Source organism: Microtus oregoni, unplaced genomic scaffold (genome assembly GCF_018167655.1).
Source record: "Microtus oregoni isolate MIOR12 unplaced genomic scaffold, Mior012 000050F_029, whole genome shotgun sequence".
In the NCBI taxonomy this organism is placed as follows: Eukaryota; Metazoa; Chordata; class Mammalia; order Rodentia; family Cricetidae; genus Microtus; species Microtus oregoni.
This window is the reverse complement of record NW_024543253.1, coordinates 1-16,893: the sequence shown is the minus strand read 5'-3', so window position 1 is coordinate 16,893 and position 16,893 is coordinate 1. Positions and strand designations below refer to the sequence as shown.

The 16,893-nt window shown below is 44.1% G+C and overlaps 1 long non-coding RNA gene across 4 annotated transcripts; it reads right to left on the bottom strand.

The window, feature by feature from the left end:
- Nucleotides 1–521: 521 nt before the first annotated feature.
- On the bottom strand, nucleotides 522–11,732 carry LOC121437022. Of its 4 annotated transcripts, none has more exons than XR_005972917.1 (7): nucleotides 11,578–11,732; nucleotides 7,715–8,126; nucleotides 7,143–7,249; nucleotides 6,366–6,464; nucleotides 4,093–4,521; nucleotides 1,976–2,013; nucleotides 522–1,161 (listed from the first exon to the last, which is right to left on the bottom strand). It is a non-coding gene; the product is annotated as an uncharacterized LOC121437022 (long non-coding RNA). The 4 variants fall into 4 exon arrangements; XR_005972916.1 differs by lacking the exon at nucleotides 7,143–7,249 and having other exon boundaries at nucleotides 7,715–7,821; nucleotides 8,067–8,126; XR_005972914.1 differs by lacking the exon at nucleotides 7,143–7,249.
- Nucleotides 11,733–16,893: the final 5,161 nt, after the last annotated feature.

Genomic DNA, 16,893 nt, shown 5'->3' with positions numbered 1-16,893 from the left:
CTGCAGGGTTTTGCAGCTGAAGCTGAGTCAGGAAGCCTCTCTTAGATGAGGCGCTTGCTTGCCTCTAGCAAGCAGAGCAGACCCGAGAACACAGCGAGTCTAGTTGCCATCAAACAAATCGTAGCACTTTACTCCAAATGCTCTATTCAAAAGCTCTGTCTCCCTCAGGAGCCAGAAAGAGATCGCAATGGCGGCACAGCCCCAGGAAGTCGCACTTTAAAATGACACAGCGTTTTTTCTGCTACTGTTGCCGAATCAGGAAATCTCTCTACAGCATGCCACCAACGAACAGCAAAAATCTGTGTTAAACTCTCTCTCCCTTATTTGTAAGCCTTCTCAGGTTTTTTAAGTGGGTTTAGTCCATCACATCGGGCGCCAATCTGTAACGGCGTAAACAAATGCAGACAGATTGTAAAAAAATATATATCTATAGCTTTAATGTAGAAATAGACTTACAGAAGCACCGTTCCCGTGGAGACCAGGAAAGCAGAAGTGATGGCTGGGAGCATGCTCGCCAAATTTATAGGCAGACATTAGCCCGAGGCGAACACGCCCCCCAAGGGGCGGGACCTATCCCTACATATAGAGGAAACATAGAAATATCTGGAAGAAGGAAAAATAAAATCAATGCAGAAAATGATTAAACAAAACACAAATTTCATTTTCCTCTTAATATCTCTCAGTTCTGTGTGATGTTTTAAGCAGGAAGCATAGTGATGTGATGTGGTCCTCTATAGACATAGAGTAAATGTATTGTAGATTTTGTTCTTACAAGGGGTGATTGTGAAGGAGCTATAATTACAATAATATCAAATAGGGTTAGACTCGCAGGCAATCACAATGTTTGAGTTCCACTCTCTAGCTCTTATCAGGGAGATCTTGGATAGCTGCTGTAACATACTTACTCCAAAGTGCTTTGGTCTTTCTATCCAGCTGAGATGAGAAGGCATTTATGCACACAGGATCATGTTTAACCTCAGGATTGCTAATGAACAGAAGATGAGGTATTGTTATTATATTGAATGGATAAGGATGGGGGAAGGGATCTAACTCACCCTTTTGTCCCAATGTTCTGTCCGGTCTGGCAGACATCACAGCACACTGGGTTCTTCCATACAAACTCCTGCTTCTGGGTTGCAGATATTTCCCTTTATGTTTACACTAGAAGGTAGCAGAAGGGAAAAGAAAACTCATGAAATAGAGGAAACCAGGATGAGGAAGCACATAAATCCCAGGGGATGGAATGATGGTGCTTGTCTGTGCAGACGACATCAATGGAAGGTACACAATGATGTTTTTCCTCCTCCCAGGTCATCTCACCACCCTGGGCATATACAGTGATAACTGTGACTGCAGACACATACTGGGAATGTGAGCTTGTGCATTTCCCATTCCCATGGCAAGAACTCCCCTTCTCTGTGTGCACTCAGGCCCCTACTTTCATGCCACAGCCTTCCATGGGCAGCACAAAGGGGGCAAGGGAAATCGGCCAACCACAAAAATACACAGGTTTTGTTTCCTCTCCATTCAGGCCCTGAAAATGATTCTTTGAGGTAGGCATCATTACTTCCTTTCCATACAGGGGCTCAGAGAGTACAATGCGTAGACCCAGGAAATTCTCCAGAGGCACCAGATGAACACAGATGCCATCTTAAAAGGATTCCTCTAGCCATACTGGGACAAATGGAGCATGGAAATAGAGAACAGCAATAGAGGAAAACAGTTTGGGAAAATGGGTGTTGAGCCATACTGATATCGGTCAGCACATGAGTAAAGAACTATGGAGATAAGTAAGCAGTGTACTACACACCAGGTCATCATTGAAGAGGACCAGGAGAATTATAACACATAGCCTATCACAGCAGTAAGTGATTAACTAACTTTCACACATATATATCCAGGGACATATTTGCACAAGCATGAGTATATACACAACACACACTAACAAATGTCAATGTAAACACACAGCTCTCACCTCGAAGGAAGAAGAGAGTTCATTCTGGAGTCAAATATCTGTGAGTAAACATGAGTGAGACAGGTTTATGTTAGTACAAATTGCAAGTTACAATGTGGAAACAGTTTCATGAAGTTTTTATAATCACAGAATGAAGAAACTATAGACTCTCCTTAAGTACATGGGTGATAATATTAAGTAGACTGTTATGGTAAAGCAGAGAAACCTCAGCTACAGGCACTAGCTGCTATGTGATGAAAAGCAGTCCTTTGACTGGTAGAAACTTAAAGCTTTGATAAGGAGACATATTCTGATATTTTAAATGTCAGGTCCAACGTCATCTGTTAGTGACAAGGTGTTAAGTAAGTCCAACTCAGGGGGCCCAAGGAGTGGCTACTCATGGGCTCAAGAGAACACAAAGGAAATTGTAATTAGGCCCTGGGACTGCGACTTCCACCATCTCCATATCACTGCAGGTCTAAGAGTCAATCAACCAGGCTTTGCAGACCAGCCTCTGCCAAGGAATTCCTGTACACACACACACAGACACACAGACACACAGACACACACACACACACACACACACACACACACACGACACCTCTCATTCTCACTCTCCTAGCTCCCTGGTGTTTACTGAGAGCTCAAGGGGTACAACCACGTTAAAACACATTCATCTCTGACCACACACAGGATAGTGAGAGCTACAAAATTATGTATGTCTTTTGCGTGTGATATCTGTGACGATGGCCATGGACTTGTCTCTGGGACATTTCTCTCATTTGTTTCTGACTGTCAATAATAACCTGTAAATGCTGATAAGGAAAGGGGGAGAAACTGCATTACACATCAAATGAAGTTCCCATCACGGAATAATCCATGCTTTCAACAAAAAAGATTATATCAGACTTAAGAGTTCCATATGTCTTCCCAGGGCATATGCCTTTGAGGTTAGGTTATGCAGGGCCTCTCATTTAATAAATTATTTTCCTATGATTGTGGTCACATTGAGAAATCTACTTTGCATTCATCTGCAATTATTAATCGGCTTTTATACTTTCTTGTAATTCTCCTTCAATCCATATTTTGCTGTGTGACTGAAATATAAGTATGAAAGATTTGCATTCTCCTACTGAATTTTACACATAACATTACTGCATGTTTTAAAATTGTTTTATTCCACTTTAGTTTTAGTTCTTTCTTAAACGTTAAGATTATAACTCTAGATTTCTAATAATTCGTTCCTGGATGGTATGTGTTTACTTCTTTTTAAGTGTTCAAGTTAACATTTTAATGCCTTTGTTTCAGATATATGTCTTGAAAAAAGCAATCATTTTAGAGTCTATTTCAGTCAGCAATAAGAACATCGGTTATTTTTGGCTTTTGTTTTGTGTTTGGTAAGTTATGTCCATTTACATTTTTTACATTTATTTGTCTGCCTATTTTGTGTGTCTGGCAAGGCCATACATGATCTACAGTGTACTTGTAGAGGTCAGAGGACAACTTGCAGGAGTCATTTCTCTGCTTCCACAATGTGAGTCCTGGGGATCCAACTGAAGTCATCAGAAGCAGTACTCGGGCTTCTATTACACTTTAATACGATCTACATATAAGGTGAGTCACACAGTATACCTTTTTGTCCAACATATTTACTTGTAAACTTTCATTGCAATGAGTCATTGAACTTGTTCATGGCCTCTAGTTTCTGGTACACTATCATCATGGGACCCACAACAAAACTCCTCTAGGATATCCTGCAGTCACCCCAAGTAACAGAGATTCTGCAGGTATTGTTCCCCAGGACCAGTCAATTCCAGCATTCCAGTAGGCCTTAGATGGTGTAGATGTTAGGATGGGCCAAGCCAAGAACCCCAATATGGACCTGGGTGGTAGCTGAGCTGATCAGCTGCCTGCCTAAGGATAGGGCCGAAGCCAGCTCACCTATGCCCATGGCACCAGGCCCAGTTTTCCAATGCCCATGGTGAGGTGTGGGACTAGCTCTCCTGTGAAAGTCAGGGCCAGCTCTTGACACAATGTCCACCAAAGGGCAGAACCAGCTCACTCTGGCCCTTGGATATCATCATTCATGGCTCTTAAGGCCCCCTGTAGTAACATGGGCCACAAACATCAGCACATACCCTAGCTCTGGTAGGACCATAGACCCAACATGATCCTGGCAACAACTCGTCCTTGATGTCACCATTTCCCGGGTGGTTTCACAGACCACACAGATCAGGATGGCACCAGCTGCAGCAAAGCCTTTGGACACCAACGTGGCCTCAGGTGGTGGCCCACACCTCAGGCATCCGCATGGCCTTCAATGGTAACAGGAGTCAGGAAGACAAAGACCCTGGCTACTGCTGGGTCACAGATATGGCCCTGGTCAGCAGCTCAGGCATGGACAACACCATGGCCCAGGTTGGCAGCTCGGGTCTCTCAGATCATTGTCACTCCAATGGCAACACAGCGCTCAGATCCCAACAAGGCCAGAGGACACAGCCCAGACTCCAGGCTCCTGTGTGCCCTTTGGTGGCAGCGTGGACCATGGATGTTAACATAGACCCAAGCTGCAATAAGAACAGAGACCCAGAAATGACCTTTGGTAGCAACCTCGGTCCTGATGACCCCATGACCATGAATGAGAAGAAGACCACCCCCTCAGCCTGTTCCTTACCACCTTCTATTCTCCCTCTTTTCACAGCACATGAACCATCCCCCTACTCTTTCTCTCCTGTTTCTCCACCACACATTTTGCTCATTGTAATGGAAGCCTTGTAGCTCTGGGCAGGCCTCTGGTTGTCTACCAGCCAGACCAGGCTTTGAGGACTCTGGCTGGACTGTGATTGGCTAGTACCTTCTGGACCTGGATGCCATAAGGCAGAGTGGAGATGTCTTTCTGCCAGACAATGAGTACAATTAAAAACATATATGTGTAGTGTAAACATTTCAGCTCAAATGTAAAGGGATCCTGGCCGTCCAGATGCAAGGAATACCACAAAGTCAGTATAAGCTTAGCAGCTTACAGATCTGCTTCAGGGAAAGCTTTCCTCAAAGTAACAGCTCTGCTCCATCAGGAAAGTTGTTACAGCTTTGGTCAAATGACAATTAACATATCAAGAAACTGAGAAATATTTTTCCAAGTTATTGTCCTATTTCCCATGGCTACCAGCAGTCAGTATGATAGTTTCATCCCCCACAACCTTGCCAGGTCTTCGTATTATTATTTCTGAATATTTTGTGGGGGTGTCAAGAGTCCCCTAGAGTCACCTGTCTCTCTTCCCTAAGTGTTAAGGATGTTGATGCTGTATGTTCCGCTTAGTGGAGCATCTACTCACCCTTCTGGACAACTTTTATTTCATGAATTGTGTATTTTCTTAGTGACTCTTTTTTAGGCTTTCTGTATTCTGGAAACAATAAGGCTGTCATCTAATACACAATTTCCTACATTCATTTTTTCCCAGGCAGGGAAAATATCTTTTATATCACAGTGTACATTTTTCACTTTATGGAAGTCCTAACAGTCCAGTTCTTCTTTTCATAAAAGGGGTTTGTTATATCTATGAATTTTGTCTATAATTCTTTCAATTGCTTTCTGTTACAAGATTCATGCTTAGGTTGTATTTTGGATTAATTACCTTTTAGATTTGCTTTCACTATTTACTGGGTATCTGCCTATATGTTTGTGTGTGCCGTATGCACATTTGAATGCAGATGCTTGCTGAGACCAGAAAAGACTGTCAGCTCCCCTGGATCTGGAGTTATAGGTATCTCTGGGCCACCATATGGGGACTGTAAGCTGAAGTCAGGTCCTCTGCAATAGCCAAAGGCACTCTTAACCTCGGAGATGTCTCTCTAGTCCTATGTAGATCATTTGTTAATTTTGGTTGACTTTTGTATCCGGTGATAAACAACTTGTCTATATTTATATTTGTCCATGAGGATGCCCACTTGTCCCATAATAAGACAGAAAAACAGGGCATTGAAGGGGATATGAGAGGGGAATACACAGCCCCTCACCCTGTGATCATTTTTTTTTTTTTTTTTGGATTTTCGAGACAGGGTTTCTTCATAGCTTTTTAGTTCCTGTTCTGGAACTAGCTCTTGTAGACCTGGCTGGCTTCGAACTCACAGAGATCTGCCAGCCTCTGCCTGCCAAGTGTTGGGATTAAAGGCGTGAGCCAACACCACCCGTCCCTGTGATCATTTTTACATTTTTCTAACTGACATTCAAGAAGCCTCCACCCAACTGATAGAGTCGAAATTACCCACAGATATAATGCAAGTAGTACTAAAGACATCCCAAATAGTGTTTAAAAAATACAGCAAATAAACTAGGGTCTGAGGATAGGGTTCATTCTTTAATATCACTGGATGTCTTCCAGAGGATCCAGGGTTGATACCCAGCACCTACCTGATGATTCACAACTGTCTGTACTCCAGTTCTGAGAGATCTCAAACTCTGGTGTCCTCTGTGAGCAATAGGTATTCACTCAGATGGTGCACAGACTTCCTTGTGAAAAACATTAAAAAAATTAATTAATTATGCTTACTTAGGACCAGAATGTTTGCAGAATCACATATTCACCTTACAATTTAATTTACTAAAATTTTTTTAAAAGGGATAAGAACATTTAAAAGCATTATTATTTTTTACTTTTAATAACCTATTGTATATTTTCTTCAAGTGGAAAAACAGAACCATTTCAAAGACTCAAAGCATGTAATTTTCAAACAATGTAATAATGTAACAATGTAACTCTGAGAACCATAAAAATCTTCACATTTCTCACTCTCCTGCCCTCCTCACACACCCTAATCTCAAGTCTCTCTAGTCCTCACTCAGGCCTTCATTCCTGAGCCATCCCTATACTATGTGAGCTTCTTCCATAGCATGAATAAGCTCACAAGCTTTGCTTCATTCTGGCTTTTCCTGAAATTCTTTTCTGCAGCCTAATCATAGATCCAGCTTTACCAAGGTCATGGTCATCAAAGGAACAGGGTTATCCTTAGGCAGCTGATCACGATGCTGGGCTGTACCTCCTATAACCACCAACAGTCCCAGAAAAACTCGGTGACCAGCATATGCCTGCTTCACTGAAGTGTCTTTGTGTCTTTGCTAAAGGTGTCCCCTCACACGTGTGTGACTCTTCTGTCCCCTTCATATTCTTTTCTGTCTTATTGTAATTACCAATGAGGCACACTGTCTTCATTTCTCTATGTTTATAAGGAGTTTGGGAGTCAGGTGTTCATCTTCCAAGTTTGTTCCTTTTCAAGGTTGTCAATGTCAGTTCTCTTCTATGAGAAGTACAACAAGACTGTAGAGAGTACACACAGAAGGTTGACAAGAAGCTGACATGAGCCCTTGTTTCCAGTATGTGAGTCATCAGTGTCACCAGTGTGTGAGTGTGTGTGTGTGTGTGTGTGTGAGTGTGTGTGTGTTTGTGTGTGTGTGTGTGTCTGTATAGGAAGGGTCAGTGAGATCAACAAAGAAGAGGAAGATGTCACTGCACATCTTTGACTTGACTGGATGCAGACAGACTACTCCATCCCTATATTCACTACAGTAGAGTGCATGAGCGTTCTCATCTGCCTTCCTCCCCTCTCCATGAGATTTCTCTCCTCCTTCTCTGCCTTCTAGTAGAGCAGGGGAGAAAACAGTGAACTTTCCATGCAGAACCAACTCCTGGAGAAGAACCAAGTGTGGTGTGGTCTGGTCAGCCTGTTACCTGAGCAAGAGTGACAAGATCATGTGGGACTCACCAGGTCAGTCATTTCCTTTTCTCTTCCCATCCGTGTGACCAGTAGCTGGTCTGTGATGCCTTGTAGGAACACATCCTGTTGAGCAGGTAGCAGCATAGTGCAGCACACTGTAGAACAATGACATTCATAGACTCCCCAGATGACAGAAGTCTGCATGGGTTCCTTTAAATGACCCGGACTGAAATGGACGCCATCCCCATCAGACCATTTCCCCGAAAGGGCCATGCATTACTGCATCACATTTGCAGGGAGTGCTTATTAAAATGGTAGATATCTGTGTCCACGACAGACACTAAATCATGCTTATTAAAATGTTAGATATCTGGGTCCACAACAGACACTGAATCAATACCTGAGAAGTGGGGTGTGGCATAGCCACTTCTTTCTGATGGCTGTCCAGACTGAGAAGCTTCTGTAAAGCAAAGGACACTGTCGCTAAGACACAAAGGCAACCCACTAACTGGGAGAAGATCTTCACCAACCCCGCAACTGACAAAGGTCTGATCTCCAAAATATATAAAGATCTCAAGAAACTAGACCGTAAAAGGCTAACCAACCCAATTATAAAATGGGGCATTGAGCTGAACAGAGAATTCTCAACAGAAGAACTTCAAATGGCCAAAAGACACTTAAGGTCATGCTCAACTTCCTTAGTGATCAGGGAAATGCAAATCAAGACAACTTTAAGATACCATCTTACACCTGTCAGAATGGGTAAAATAAAAAACACCAATGATAGCCTTTGTTGGAGAGGTTGTGGAGAAAGGGGTACACTCATCCATTGCTGGTGGGAATGCAAACTTGTGCAACCACTTTGGAAAGCAGTATGGTGGTTTCTCAGGAAATTCGGGATCAACTTACCCCTGGACCCAGCAATACCACTCTTGGGAATATACCCAAGAGAGGCCTTATCATACAACAAAAGCATATGCTCTACCATGTTCATAGCAGCATTGTTTGTGATAGCCAGAACCTGGAAACAACCTAGATGCCCTTCAATGGAAGAATGGATGAAGAAAGTATGGAATATATACATATTAGAGTACTACTCAGCAGTAAGAACCAAGGACTTCTTGAATTTTGCATACAAATGGATGGAAATAGAAAACACTATCCTGAGTGGGGTAAGCCAGACCCAAAAAGAGGAACATGGGATGTACTCACTCATATTTGGTTTCTAGCCTTAAACCAAGGACATTGAGCCTATAATGAGTGATACTAGAGAAGCTAAATAAGGAGAACCCAAAGAAAAACATATAGGCATCCTCCTGAATATTAACCTTCAGCAGGCGATGAAAGGAGACAGAGACAGAGACCCACATTGGAGCACCGGACATAAATCTCAAGGTCCAAATCAGGAGCAGAAGGAGAGAGAGCACGAGCAAGGAACTCAGGACCGCAAGGGGTGCACCCATACACTGAGACAAAGGGGATGTTCTACTGAGAACTCACCAAGGCCAGCTGGCCTGGGTCTGGAAAAGCCTGGGATAAAACCGGACTCTCTGAACATAGCAGACAATGAGGACTACTGAGAACTCAAGAACAATGGCAATGGGTTTCTGATCCTACTGCACACGCTGACTTTGTGGGAGCCTAGGCAGTTTGGATGCTCAACTTACTAGACCTGGATGGAGGTGGGGTTCCTTGGACTTCCCACAGGACAGGGAACCCTGATTGCTTTTCGGGCTGAGGGGGGGACTTAATTGGGGGAGGGGGAGGGATATGGGAGGCGGTGGCGGGGAAGAGACAGAAATCTTTAATAAATAAATAAATTAAAAAATTAAAAAAAAAGTATTGCTAGTGGGTTTTACATTCTGTCTTTCAGGATATGGATCACAGACTGCTTAATTCCATACAATGTCCTCTTGTTAATCCCATAAATACCAGTGTGTTACATGGCATAGCAAATAGATAAATCAATTCCTTCATGTATGTTTATCCAGATATTCACATAGTGGCCTCTTTTGTGAGCACCGGGTTCCTGCACTGAGAAGACTAGCAGAGTTAGATGGCTAAATTGTCAGTAAGTAGAGGATAGCAGTAATTGCAGCAACTCCATATGTTATTTGTGCTTTAAAGAACTCAAGGTGGACATAAAATGGCTGTGATGGGGATTGTTGTAGGTGGGGTTCCCCCCAAAGGTCGGTTTCATCAGGTAGCATTTGACTCGAGTCCTGATTGACAAGAAGAAGAAGGGATATACAAGCCTTGTTGGTGGGCTTGTCCACATGGACCTCATTTGGTCTACGAGCAGAGGACAAGCCTAGAGGCTGGGCGGACAGTGTAGTCATGTCGGTGTGAGGTGGAAAGGGTAGATGACTCTCATAGTCTTTCAGTTGTATTATGACTATGAAAGGAAGATTTGGAGAGAGTCACAATTTCACTCTTGTTGTTGTTATGTTATTGTGTGTAGAATGAACTGAGTAGAAACTGTTGCGAGAGTGGGTTGGAACAGCCATTATGATCAACGGGAGCCATGCAGCTGCAGTGTGTAGAGAGTGGGACCTTTGGCCATGGCTGCTGTTGGCAGGGCAGTGACTGTGCATGGGGCTTATGGGGAAGAGGCGGGGCAAAAATTCCTGGGCTTTTCTGGCTCCATGTCCACATAGTGGTGCTGTTTTCTGATAACAGTTGTTTCTTGTATTTTTGAGACATTCCCTGGATGGTTTGGAAACCCAATGACCCTTATCGTGAAACTTGGTGATTTAATGACACACATCAGTTGATGAAGAAGCTTCTCTCATCTCTCCAGCAATACTTGCTCACCTTAGTGACACCTGGAAGTGTCATACAATGTTCACCTCCCAGAGGAGTAGTAGTAATGGCACTAGTGGTAAAGGTAGTAGTAGTGATAGTGGTGGTGGTATTGGTGGTGGTGGTGATGGTGGTGGTTGTGGTGGTGTTAGTGGTGGTGATGGTGTTAGTGGTGGTGGTGGTGGTGGTGGTGGTGGTGGTGGTGGTGGTGGTGATGGTTGGTGGTAATGGTGGTGGTGTTAGTGGTGGTGGTGGTGGTGCTGGTGGTGATGGTGGTGGTGGTGATGGTGGTGGTGGTGGTGGTGGTGGTGGTGGTGGTGATGGTGGTGATGGTGGTGGTGGTGGTGATGGTGGTGGTAATGGTGGTGGTGGTGGTAATGGTGGTGGTGTTAGTGGTGGTGGTGGTGGTAATTTTGGTGGTGGTGTTAGTGGTGGTGGTGGTGGTGGTGATGATGGTGGTGGTGGTGATTTTGGTGGTGGTATTAGTGGTGGTGGTGGTGATGATGGTGGTGGTGGTTGTGGTAGTAGTGATGGTGGTGGTAATGGTGGTGGTGGTGATGGTGGTGGTGCTAATGGTGGTGTTGGTAATGGTGGTGGTGTTAGTGGTAATGGTGGTGGTGGTGATGGTGGTGGTGGTGGTGGTGGTGTTAGTGGTGGTGATGGTGTTAGTTGTGGTGGTGGTGGTGGTAGTGGTGGTGGTGGTGGTGGTGGTGGTTGTAGTTTCACCTCTGGGACCTCTGAACTCGCCAACCATGGGATCATGATCAGATTTATAGTACTAGGCAAGTGTTTCCTCCTGTGGAGTGGGCCTTAAATTGAAACATAAAGTTACTTGGTTACCTCTGTGATATTCATGCCACTGTTGACCCATGGGTATATCTTGCCATGTTGGCCATTATTGTAGTTCACAGAGGAATAAGAACATTGACAACTTTCCTCCACTCAATAGCCTGGTAGTATCTTCTGGTAATAGGAAAACTAGGTAATAGGAAGGAAGGTTTCTGGTCAGTGTCAACTTGATTTCTCCATACCCTGTGGCCAACGTGTGTGGTGTCTTAAGCAATAGGAATCAAGAGCAATGACAATAGGAAACAAGATCAAAACAATACCTGCATTGTTTTGGGGGATCACTGGAACAGCCCTGACCAACAGCTGGAGGGGGTGTTCCACACTTGGCACTGGGCTTTTTAATAATCCATGGCTTCTGGGAGAAGCATCATCCCTTTCGTCAGGTAACTCCAATTAAATTCATATATATTATAAAATAGTAGGTTTGGCTACTACTATGACATCTGGTCTTTAATTCAGTCTGTAAGAGAAAATATTCCACATCTCCCTGATAAGTCTGACTTGCTGCACTCAAGTGAAGATCTCCATTTTAACACGGACTTTTTAGTCTTTTCCAAATTCTTCCTGATGCGATAGGTCACTGTGCACTTTTCTGTTGCATTCCTGGCCCCAAATCTGGAATCAGCCATTTTCCCCAGGCATCTTTGAGGGGGCAGTTTTTTTAGTGTACTCAATCTGAGCAATGGAGTTGTTGGTGATAAGTAGTTGATTGGAATCAGTGCATGGAATGAGTACTTCTGCATCTTCGAGAGCATAAATGTCAGCCTCTGTCCTGGTTTCTTCCAGGGCACTCTATAGGAGATCATTTTCTTTTCTTGGGGGGCGCTCAACTATCCAGTGTTTCAAAGCACAAGCATACATATTTTATCAATTCTCCCACTCACAATAAAGGTGTGCACTCTCTGTTCCCAATGCACCTTTCTGAATTGATGAAAATGCTCTGCATCTGCACTGCCCAGCCCAGGAAGCTCTAGCTGTCTGTGGCTGTTGGCCACTGGAAATCTGAGCAGTGCTGAAGGTGACACTTATAATTATGATTAAATTTTGTTTGTTAAAGCTGACTTTATTTATTTTAAATAGGGTTATATAATTTATAAACCTCCATGTGCCGCATGTAACTGAGGAAAACATTAGGCAGATAACCCTGGCCTCATTTCTTCACCTTGTGTTGTGTATTCACAATATATCCTGGAGATCACTCTATAATTATAATCATGGACTTCATGTTGCCTTCTTAAAAATTATTTTGTTTGTTTTGAGATAGAATCTCAGTATATAAGTCAGGTAAAACTTGAGCTCACTATGTAGCTCAGGATAGCCTCAAAACGACTATTCTCTTGTCTTTACCATCAGCCTGTTGGCATCACAGATGCATACCATCATACCTGGCTAAGCACATGCGTACCTAGTCATTTGAGTGGTAGATACACCTGAGATCATGCTGTCCCTCTTTCCTTCCCACAGATGTTTTTCATAGTTCTGCTCTTGGAGTTCTACATTGTTGCTCTGTCAGATTCTTTGTGTCCCCTTCCGTGTTCTTTGGGATGGATCCTTAGAAGAAAGACCCCTGGTCCCAGAATGCACGCTTGTGGTTTTCACTAGCATAAGATCCATCCATAGGCTTGGAGAACAGTTGCATTCTCTCCAGCAATGGAGAAGAGTGTCTTTTTGCTCACAGACTACCCACGGGGAGAGCTGAGAGGAGGTGACTGCTATGTGAGAAACCTGTGGTGAGCATTTCCTGAAATCAGGAGAGTGACATGCTCAGACTGGACCCTCTGCCTGTCTTTGTCTTTGAAGATGTGGTTCCTCTTCCTCTCTGAGTCCTGTGGCTCTGGTTCTAGGCCCCACAGTGTGGGAAAGGGAAGTCACGTGCTTGGTGTAACCTCAATGGGACCTCCTTAAACAAATTGCTTTCTTATAGATCATCCATACATGTTAACTGCACTATCAAATGGAAGCAGAATCAGAAAAAAATCTACTCCCGCACCGAGGATAACTTCCAAGACAGACACCACACAAGGTTTATTCTCCCCTCCCCTCTGTAAGGGAGATATAGCCAGGAGAAGAGTGGGGCCTGATAGCGAAGACTGTGGGAAGGATGGGCCAAATTTTCCTTGGTTTTCCAAGGCAAGCATTTGTTTTTCTACATAGGGAGTACATGGAATTTCTCCTCCAGCAATGTATGGGCTTTTCTTCTGTCACATTTTCCATTTAAATGGGTGTAGCATAGAGACATCTCAGTCATTAAGCTTTCCCTTTAGAGTATGAAGTCCAGAATTACCCCAAGACATATGTTGGGGCATCAATGTAAACTATTGCACACACATGGAAATTAGAGAAAATAAAAAGCAATTCTACTTTCTAACACTAGAAGAATATAGACAACATCTACTAAAATTGGGTGACTTGCATATTTTGGCCAATTGGAAACATACATGCATTCTTTTATGGCAGGGTTGGTACATGCACACGGAAGAACCAAGACTGTGGAATTCTTGGCCCATCTGTTGGCTCACCAGGCAAAGGTGCTTACAGCCCAGCCCAACGAGTTTGAGGCCTGGAACCTACTTGGTGGAAGAAAAGAGCCAACTCCTGTAAATTGTCCTCAGATCTTGAACACGCTACATACCACCACAATAAATATATACAATAAATTCTTGTTAAAGCTATGAATTTTTCTACTGCTTAAGGAAGCAGTCCCTCTTCTCCCGCTGTCCACACTGCTCAGGGCAGAGGTGACCATGTTCCCCAGTTTCCCTAGAGCCTTTCCTTCGGGAACCCTGACCCTGAGGCGGTGTTTCACAATGTTCCTTCCATCCCTGCTCTTGCAGGGTGAGGTAAGTGTCCAGGTGGCCGCAGAAATGGGAAGAGTCTGGTCCTCCCAGTTGCTGAGATGAGCAGCCTCTCTTGCCACACAACCTCCACAAGAGGAAGCAGCAGATGAGATTAAGAAAAAACAGGGGAAAACGTGGCAGGAACCTTCAGTATTCCTTCCACACCAGGTGACAGGCGGGCTTGGAGTCCAGCCCTCTAAAAAATGTCAGAAAGCTCTGGAATTCATGGACTTCCCTGAGCTATGTGGTAGCAGGCCTCACTATGTTTACAGTGGAAAATCCCCACCAGTAGTGTGGGAGCGTAATAGAGACAGTGAGTTTGTATGTGCAGGGGCTCTGGATTGGGGTATGTGATAGGAAACAGTCCTGCTGTTCCCACCATGGATCAGGAGATGTCTCCTGACTCCATTTTTAACAGATTATTTTATCACCATGAAATGGCATCTTTCAAAAATTTTTAAATGCTTTTTTTTGTTGTTGTTGTTAATGAACAGAAACAAAACTTTTCCTCAAAATATAACAGGACAGGGAAAAACTTTTCCCAATTTTCATTGGTTGTCTTTGCCTTTAGATTTACTTTAATCCTGGGGAGGAGGGCTATGTATGTGAATGTCAGTGTCCAGCAGTGTTGGATCCCGGAGGCTGGGAGTTGCACATGGTTTGAGCTTCCTGTCATCGGTGCTGGGATTTGAACTCAGGTCCTCTGGGGAAGCAAGTATCGCTCCTAACCAATGAACCATCTACTGCCTCAGCTCCCCAAGGGTTAAGGTTAGGGTTAGGGTAAGGTCCTTCTATGTACCATATAGTATGTGAAGGATTGCAATTCTGTAAAAAATCCCTCGGCTCATTTGAGAGATAATCACTGGAAATGTAATTTCTCAAAAGCTTTCCTATTATGTCCAGAAGATGCCACCAACCAGAGCGTACTGATTTTTCTGTTACCCCGAATGCATGGATCCTTGAATCCCCGACAGCCACCCCAGTTCTCATGGCTATAGACCAACTGTCTAGACGGCTTGTGATCCTGCCATTCTGACATGAATCATCAGATGTTACCTGCCTCCACTGGAGGGTGGGGTTGAGACGGGGGTGTCTCTGTAGTTTTGGAGCCCTCCTGGAACTAGCTCTTGTAGACCAGGCTGGCCTTGAGCTCACAGAGATCCACCTGCCTCTACCTCCCGAGTGTTGGGATTAAAGGTGTGCGCCACCACTGCCCAGCCACTTGCCTCCAATTTTAACAGATTATTTTTCTCGCCATGGACCATCTATCTCTCCAGCTCCCCAACGGTGGCGTACATAGTTAACTTACTTCAGTGCATTAGGAATTTATTATGGTGGTAGCCTGTCTGCATGCGCCACCATCTCATTCTATAGCTGCTTTCTTACAAAAGGAAATTCCCCTGTGGATATTTGTGCCCACTCACAAGAAATGACTAAAGGACACTTCCTTTTACCAGTGGGCCTGATTCTTCAAGCATCTTGACAATTCAAATCTCCGAGTTTCCCCGTTTTAGTTAGTTGCACGATGTTTTCATTTGCCCCAAGTCAGCTAAGCACCCGAAGAGAACACCCTGTCTGTGCATGTCTGAGAAATTGATGAGTTCCACAAAACTCTGGCTATGTGCACATCTGATATCCTGGTATAATGACTCAGACTGTATCTTAGAAGCAACTGCAGAATTGGAAGGGAAACCTTACTGGCCAAGTTGTGTTCATGCTACCCCTATAAGAGCACAAAGTTGGGAGAAGGTCACCTTATGCTAAAAAGAGAGAAATTTCCCACATCCTCTTTGCAGAAAATTGGGGGAAGCATCAATGTGGGATAAAAGGGAAGCTTTACAGCATAGACCATCCCAGGGATATGCGCCTGGCAAACACCAGAGCTCAAATCTCTTGGAGTCTGGAGGTGGTGTGGAGGTTTGAATAAGAATGGTCCCCATAGGCTCATGTATCTGAATGCTTAGTCTCCAGGGAGTGGCACTCTTTGAGAAGGCTTAGGATGATGTGGTGTCCTTGTTGGAGTAGAAGTGGCATCATTGGAGGAAGTGTGCCACTGGGGGTGGCTTTGAATTTCAAAATCCCATGTCAGGCCCAGTGTCAGCCTCTCTCTCCTGTGGATCAGGTAATAGAACTCTCAGCTACTTCTCCAACACCATGTCTGCCTGTGTGCCACCATGCTCCCTGCCGTGATGGTAACAGACCAACCTCAGAAACTATAAGCAAGGCACGTGAATGCTTTCTTTGATAAGAGTGGCCTTGCTCATGGTGTCTCTTCACAGCAATAGAACAGTGACCAAGACAGATGGTGTTTCATAAATTCCTGTGTGCTCAAGGTCTTTACAGTTTTAGTATACACAGGTTTGTCCATGAAGAGGGCCAAAGGGGGACTACTGTTTTCTGAAGAGCACATTATTTTAGACAAGTAACTGGAATGGCCTCCTGCTCTGCCCAAATGTCCCACAGTAGTCTCTTGTATTATGACTGACATCTTGGAACAGATTCTAGTCAATGCACTTATGAGTATTCAACCAGCCCCAATTCTCCCTCTGCAGCTGCTGGCTGGGGGCAGAGGAAAATCCCTTACATGACAGTGGTAGTTTGAATGAGGATGGTCCCGTAAGCTCCTATGGTTAATGTTTCAGTGGTGAATAATTTAAGAAAGATTAGGATGTGTGTCCTTTTTGGACAAGGCCGTGTCACTGGGTGTGAGTTCTGATGACTCAAAAGAACTCTGCCTCC